The sequence below is a fragment of the Prionailurus bengalensis genome, chromosome E2 (genome assembly GCF_016509475.1).
Source record: "Prionailurus bengalensis isolate Pbe53 chromosome E2, Fcat_Pben_1.1_paternal_pri, whole genome shotgun sequence".
Taxonomy (NCBI): domain Eukaryota; kingdom Metazoa; phylum Chordata; class Mammalia; order Carnivora; family Felidae; genus Prionailurus; species Prionailurus bengalensis.
In genome coordinates, this window is record NC_057352.1 from 2235518 (window position 1) to 2242652 (window position 7135).

The following is a 7135-nucleotide window of genomic DNA, read 5'->3' on the forward strand; positions in this document are numbered from 1 at the left end:
TTAGTTTAAATTACTTGCACAAACTGGAGGTTGCTGGGGGGGGGGATGGGTGAAATAGGTGAAGGGAATGAGGGTGTGCACTTGCTGTGATGAGCTCCAGGTAAGGATGGAAACCTTGAATCACTGTATTGTACACATGAAACATAATACTGTATGTTAATACTGGGATTAAAATGAATGAATGAGGGGCACCTGGGGGCTCAGTCGGTTAAGCATCCAACTTCAGCTCAGGTCATGATCTCGCAGTTCGTGGGTTTGAGCCCCTGGTTGGGCTCTGTGTGGACAGCTCAGAGGGTGGAGCCTGCTTTGGATTCTGTGTCTCCCTCTCTCTCTGCCTCTCCCCTACTCACACTCTGTCTCTCAAAAATAAATAAACGTTAAAAATTTTTAATTGAATGAATAAATGAATAGGATTACTTGCATGTTTGTTGAGTTATGCAAAGTCTCTCCAACTTGGTTGTAAGCCTCTTGAGGAAAGATATGGGGTCTATCTCGCTCACAGCTCTAACCTCAGGACCCAGCAAAGGAGTGCATTGCCTGGTACCTTATAGGTTCTTGACACACGTTTATTCAATGCACGGAGGATCAGAGTCGGACTTCAGGCATCACACTCCTCAGCAGGTACAGCAGCAAAGAGAAGGCGATGTTGGCTGGGAACTCTGGGACTCTGCCCGGGTGCCCTTCAATTTCTGATGGCTGTTGATCCGGAAGGGAGGTGATGTAGTGTGTTTGGGAGAACATTCACCGTGGGATCAGAAACCCCGCTTTGTCAGCTTATTACATCAGCACATTGCTGAGTTCACCCAAGTCTTAGTTTTTCCCTTTGTGAAATGGGGAGAATGATATTGGCTCCCACGGAATAGTGTGGGGGTTGCATAAGGAAAGGAAAGGGAGGGAGTCCCTTCTGGCCACTGCCTTGAGGAGGATGAGGGGGGCTGTGCAAGCAGAATTTCAGCCCACACGGGCCTCCATCTCCTGGGAGGGTTGGCACGGCCGCTAGTCCTGGTGCACCTGCTGGCATCCGCCACACGTCCAGTGTTCTTCCAGGCACTGACCTGTCAGCCAACTGTTCTCCAGCCAGATGCTTCTGCTCCAAACAGGAGTGCTTTATTTAGCACGTGAAAACCACACCGAACTTTCTATCTCCCAAATCAGCACCACTGTCAGTCCCAAACACTAGTACAGAGAGAAGTAGAGGGGTGTCTGTGGCCCTCATCCCTCACCCACTGCTCTTCTGTCTCAAGAGGAAGCAGATAGGGGCACCTGGGTGGCTCAGTCTGTTAAGCCACTGACTCTTGATTTAAGCTCAGGTCATGATCTCACAGTTCATGAGATCAAGCCCTGCATCAGCCTCTGTGCTGACAGCACGGACCCCGCTTGGGATTCTCTCTCTCTCTCTCTCTCTCTCTCTCTCTCTCTGCCCCTCCCCTGCTCATGTGCACTCTCTATCAATAAACTTAAAAAAAAATAAAAAATAAATAAAAACAAATTCAGTGCTTCTCCTGGTCCTTTGGCATAGAGAACAGTGCTTATCTCCATATTTTGAGATTCCTCTCTTGATTTGATGACATTTATTGATGAAACTTACCACCATTTATTAGAGAAGGGAGTCAGGTACAGCAATTTTCTAGAAAAAACATGGAAGTTTGATGCCTGATTTTCTATAGAGGGGGTTCTATCCTCCCCACCCCCAACATATCTTATTATAAAGATGGAAGCAGTATTTATTGTATATATGTATGTCCAGGTTGGGTTCTTTTAAAAAAATTTTTTTTGAGGTTCATTTATTTTTGAGAGAGAGACAGAATGCAAGGAGTGGATGGGCAGAGAGAAAGGGAGACCCAGAATCCAAAGCAGGCTCCAGGCTCTGAGCTGTCAGCACAGAGCCCGACACGGGGCTGGAACCCACAAACTGTGAAATCATGACCTGAGCTGAAGTCGGACACTCAACTGACTGAGCCACCAGGTGCCCAGGTTGGGTCCTTTTAACAAACAATTTCATTCATTGCTCAGTGTCCTGTGAAGCAGGTGTCATTTCCTGGTTGTTAAAGATGAAGAAACAGAGTTTCCCAGAGGATACAAGTAAAAAGTAAGGACACTGGGTTTTTTTTTTTCAAACCAGTTCTGTCCAATTTTACCACCCAGCAGGGCTTTGCATGAGGTTGCATTGCTTATGAAACATACCCTCGGTCTGTTTGAGAGCCACATGTGTCTCATTCTGTCACAAAGCCTTCCTGGCATAGCCTCGCCCTACATCTATCCCAGCTGCACAGCACAGATGATGCTTACTCTAGTCCTACTGAGCTTCTTCCTTTCACAGGGATCTTCTTTGGAATGAAACGGGCATATCTTTGAACTCTAGATGTGCCACTGCCTCCCGAGGAGCCAGTCACTTAACCTCTCCAATCCCTAGTTGCCTCACAAATAAACCCGGGTTCTGAGTGCAGAGTGAAAACTAGAAATTACAATAATCCCCATTTTCCAACATCTACCAACCGCCACATATTGTGTCAGGAGATCTTTGCTTTTATTTTATCCTCATCACAACACGGAGAAGTAATCACCAATGTTCCCACGGCACGGATGTGTGAACTGAGGATCACGGAGTCCGCTTGTGTCCCTCAAAGCCTTCCAACTGCTGGGAGTAGAATACAGATTCCACTGCCCAGGTGTGGCTGACCCCATCTCATTATTTTCTTCTCTATCTCTTGGGACTTGGGGTGAAATTTTCGTTTTATGATAATTTTTTGAAACATGTTGGCCAAAGAAGAAAAGAAAATTAGTTTTCTAGTCTGGGAAGGGAATGTGAGGACTGAAAGGGCCATTTGAAAGGACTCAGTTTGATATCCTTGTTTTTCGCAGGAGGAAACTGAAGATACCTATACAGGTGCAAGGTCTGTGGTTGGTGCTACAGTTACCTAGTTCAAATGGATTTGAGTTTTCCAAAATCCCAGATGTCAAGTTGCTGCCTCCATATGGTGTTGGGATCCTGGACAAAGACTCTATAAGCTGGACCTTATTTCATCGTCCCATTCACCCTGTGAGGTAAGCTTTTGTTTTTTTTTAGCTCTGTTTTACTGATGAAGAAACAGAGGCATAGAAAGTATAAGACATTGCTCAAGCACCTTGACAAATCATGGAGGTGAAGCTCAATTTAGGTTGGCATTCTGAAGCCATATTCCACTGCTTCCTTCACCACCCTGGGTCTCAATTCCCTTGATGACACTTCTAACCTCAGAGAAGATTAAATGTAGCAATGAGGTTAACACAGCCAAGGCTCAGCTGAGGTCTGTTTGCCCCAGTCCAACAGTGGTTGGAACAGTGTCCAGTCCTGAAACAAGCACATTATATCTGCCCACAGCAGTCCCCCTCCCAAGGAGGGTCTGTGGTCCTGGATATGACTCTCCAGAGAAGCCCTGTTAGCACCAAAGGGTGAAACTCTTCTGGGTACTAAACAAGAATGTCTCCACTGCTCTATTCTGTCTGTGCTACCTCCCCCACCAGATTTTTCTCTTCCACGACCCACTTTCTCTCTGCTCCTGCCTCTGTTAATAATCCCTTTCTTTGTGCCTGCACCAGACTCACTTCTGCTACAAAGTATCCCCCATATCAAACATCATAGCCAGTCACCTTAGATGCCAATAGGTTTTGGTTTTTGTTCGTCTTACATAAAATACAACCAATTTAACTTCAAAGGTCACTCTGGAATTCTTCAGCCCAGAAGCAGAGTGCACAGTGGCTATTTAGGATTTTTGTTTCATCCCATAAACATTTATCCAGCATAAGCAAAGTACTTCACACTGTGCTAGGCACGGTGGGGATATGGAGATGAACAAAATACGCCCCATCCAGAGGAGTTTTCTATCCGATTCTTTCTTATTGGTGCAACTTGTATAAGTTACTTAGCTTGTCTGGCACTTGATAGCCTTTTATGAAAAAAAGATAGATGTAATTGTCTTCATCTCAAAGCATGTAATAACATCTCCACTATTACATAAGAGTCAGATATGAGAAAGACAAATACCGTATGATTCCACTCATTTGTGGGATCTAAAAGCAAAATAATAAACAAACAAAAAGCAGAAGGAGACCTATAAATACAGAGAACAAATGGTGGTTGTCAGAAGGAAGGGGCTGGGGGGTGAGTGGGCAAAAGGGGTGAAGGGGAAAGGGAGGCACAGGCTTCCAGTAATGGAATAAGTAAGCCATGGGAATAAAAGGCACGGCATAGGGAATATAGTCAATGACATTGGCATAGCGTTGTGTGGTGACTGATGGCAGCTACACTTGGGAACACAGTAGGTGGTTCAGAGAAGTTGAATCCCTATGTTATACACCTGACACTAATGTAACATTCTGTGTCAACTATACTCAAATAAAAATTATGGGGCACTTGGGTGCCTCAGTTGGTTAAGCATCTGACTTTGGCTCAGGTCATGATCTCATGGTTCACGAGTTCAAGCCCCACATCAGGCTCTGTGCTGACAGCTCAGAAGCTGGAGCCTGATTCACATTCTGTGTGTGTGTGTGTGTGTCTCTCTCTTTCTGCTTCTCCCCTGCTCTCTCTCTCTCTCTCTCTCTCTCTCTCTCAAAAGTAAATAAACATTAAAAACAAATAAACAATAAGAGCCAGATAGACCCAACTCTGAATACCAGGTCTTCTGCTTAATAGCTATGAGACTTTGCACAAGTTACATGTCTTACTATAACTTCAGTTTCCACACATGCAAGCTGGGAATGATTTCAGTTCTTACCTTGTGGTGTTGCCCTGTGCCAAGTTTCTGGCACTCGATAAACACCAATTGTTAGCTATTATTATTATTAAATAACATGTCATCCCAATATGGGCACTGTCTTCATGATACGCACATTATCTCATTAATCTGGGTCGTCCCCATTGTGTGAGTGAGGTGTTATGCTTTGCATTTTGCATGGGAAGAATTAAAGCTAGAAGAGGCAAAGAAACTTGATGTGGAGGTCACACAGGTAGTTAGTGGCATACCCAGCAACCAAGCCTGGATCTGTCTGATTCTGAAGCCAGTGATCACTCCTCTATATTGTGCTGTCTGTCTGTGTGAAAGCAGTCACACACATTCGAATGTGTGCAGGGAAGCTATCCTTTGTTCTGACCTCCATATTGGATTTCAGGGTTCACCTGTTGATCTAATCCATTCTAGCTAGAGGAGGCGATCAACAAGGAGGAGACAAAAATCAGTTAGGGTAGGGGTTTGATGACAGAATATTCACTCCTAGAAGGAAGGATTAGGAAAACCTCACATAGGATCTGACATTTAATCTGAGCCTTGAAGGATGAGTAGAATTCTGAGTTAGAAAATAGGTAAAGTAATGGGCAACCTGGGAAGAAAAAAAATATGCTGGTAAAGACATCAGTGTGTGTTGGGGCACCCAGGTGGCTCAGTCGGTTAAGCGTCTGACTTCAGCTCAGGTCATGAACTCACGGTTTGTGAATTCAAGTCTTGTGTCGGGCTCTGTGCTGACAGCTCAGAGCCTGGAGCCTGCTTCGGATTCTGTGTCTCCCTCTCTCTCTGCCCCTCCCCTGCTCACAGTCTGTATCTCTCTCTCTCTCTCTCACTCAAAAATAAATAAAAACATTAAAAACAATTTTTTTAAAGGACATCAAGGTATGACCCAACTTTGACCAAAGTCACCCAGCTAGTTGGGGAGGTTTCCAGCTTCCAACCCAGCCATCCTTTTCCAATCGTCCCCGAGAGACATAATTCAGTCTTGAAAATCAGACGTACCTGGGCTCCAGCTCTCGACCCGGCTCATGTGAAATCAAGCCTGTGTACTTACTCTTACTGACCTTCAGTTCTCCATCTGCACAATATACTTATTCCTACAACAGAAGATAATTGGGACGACTGATGGAGATCACACAAGGATCACTCAGCAAAGCAAGTGACACAGAGCCAATATGCCCTAAGTACCATTCCATCATGTTGATATTTCCTTCCCACTGGCCCCCCAAAGATCTGTCCAGTCTCCTTACCAGAACAGTTCAACTAAGGTGGGTGTTACCCAGTCTTCTTCCCTCCGTAGGGTCTCTGGTCAGTGATCAGATGATCTGGGCATCCACTTGTGGACAGAATATTCAGGAATGAGTTCAGCAGTCAGAGACGAGGATATCTCCTTGAATTCCCCCCGGCCTGGAAGGAGCTCTACCTCAACGGACCCACTTTGCACCTTCATCCACCGCACACTCTGAATGGGCTCCTGCCTGGGCTCTGCCAAGTTGCATCCATCCTCACAGCCAGTAGGCAAGCAGAAAGGCCAGTTTAAACTACAGCTGGGGATCTTGAGACCTCTCTCTCCCTTAATCTCTGTGGAATTACAGACCAGATGGGATTTTGTTTTTCTCAATCTCAGCTGGGTTTTAAAGAAGAGGGCAAAGGCACCCCTAATTCGGGGACTCATCTGTAGGCCATATCCGTAGGCATGCACTGATACCTACTATGTGCTAGAATGTGTTTCAATAAGCATGCATTTATCCCCTCCTGTGTGCTAGCATGTGTCCTGGATCCTGGGAACACAAAATCAAGGCAGACTTCACTTCTGCTCCCCAGGTCTGGAGTACAGGTGAATATGGAACCCCATGAGGGCCAGAAACTGGGGGAGCAGAGAGGAAGGAGATTAGTCCCGTGTGGGGACTTACAAAAGACATTCAGAAGAATGCACTGGCAGAGCTAAAGGTTCAGAGAGTCTTCCAGAATTACCTTCACTCAGCAGTCAAGAAACATTCGATATGTACACTAGGCACATACTAGGTCATATGGAGGGATTTTAAAAATCTTTTGAAATTTATTTGAAAAAAAATTTAATAAAATAAAATAAAATAAAATAAAATAAAATAAAATTTATTTGAGAGGAAAGAGGGCAGGGACACAGAGAGAGAGACAGAGAATCCTAAGCAAACTCCACACTCAGCACGGAGCCTGACATGGGGTTTGATACCACGACCCTGGAATCACGACCTGAACCAAAACCAAGAGTTGGATGCTTGACTGAGCCACCCAGGTGCCCCATTAGATTTTTTTTAAATTCCTGTGTGGTTAACATACAGTGTTATATTAGTTTCAGGTGTGCAATGTAGTAGTTCAACAGTACCACATGTTAC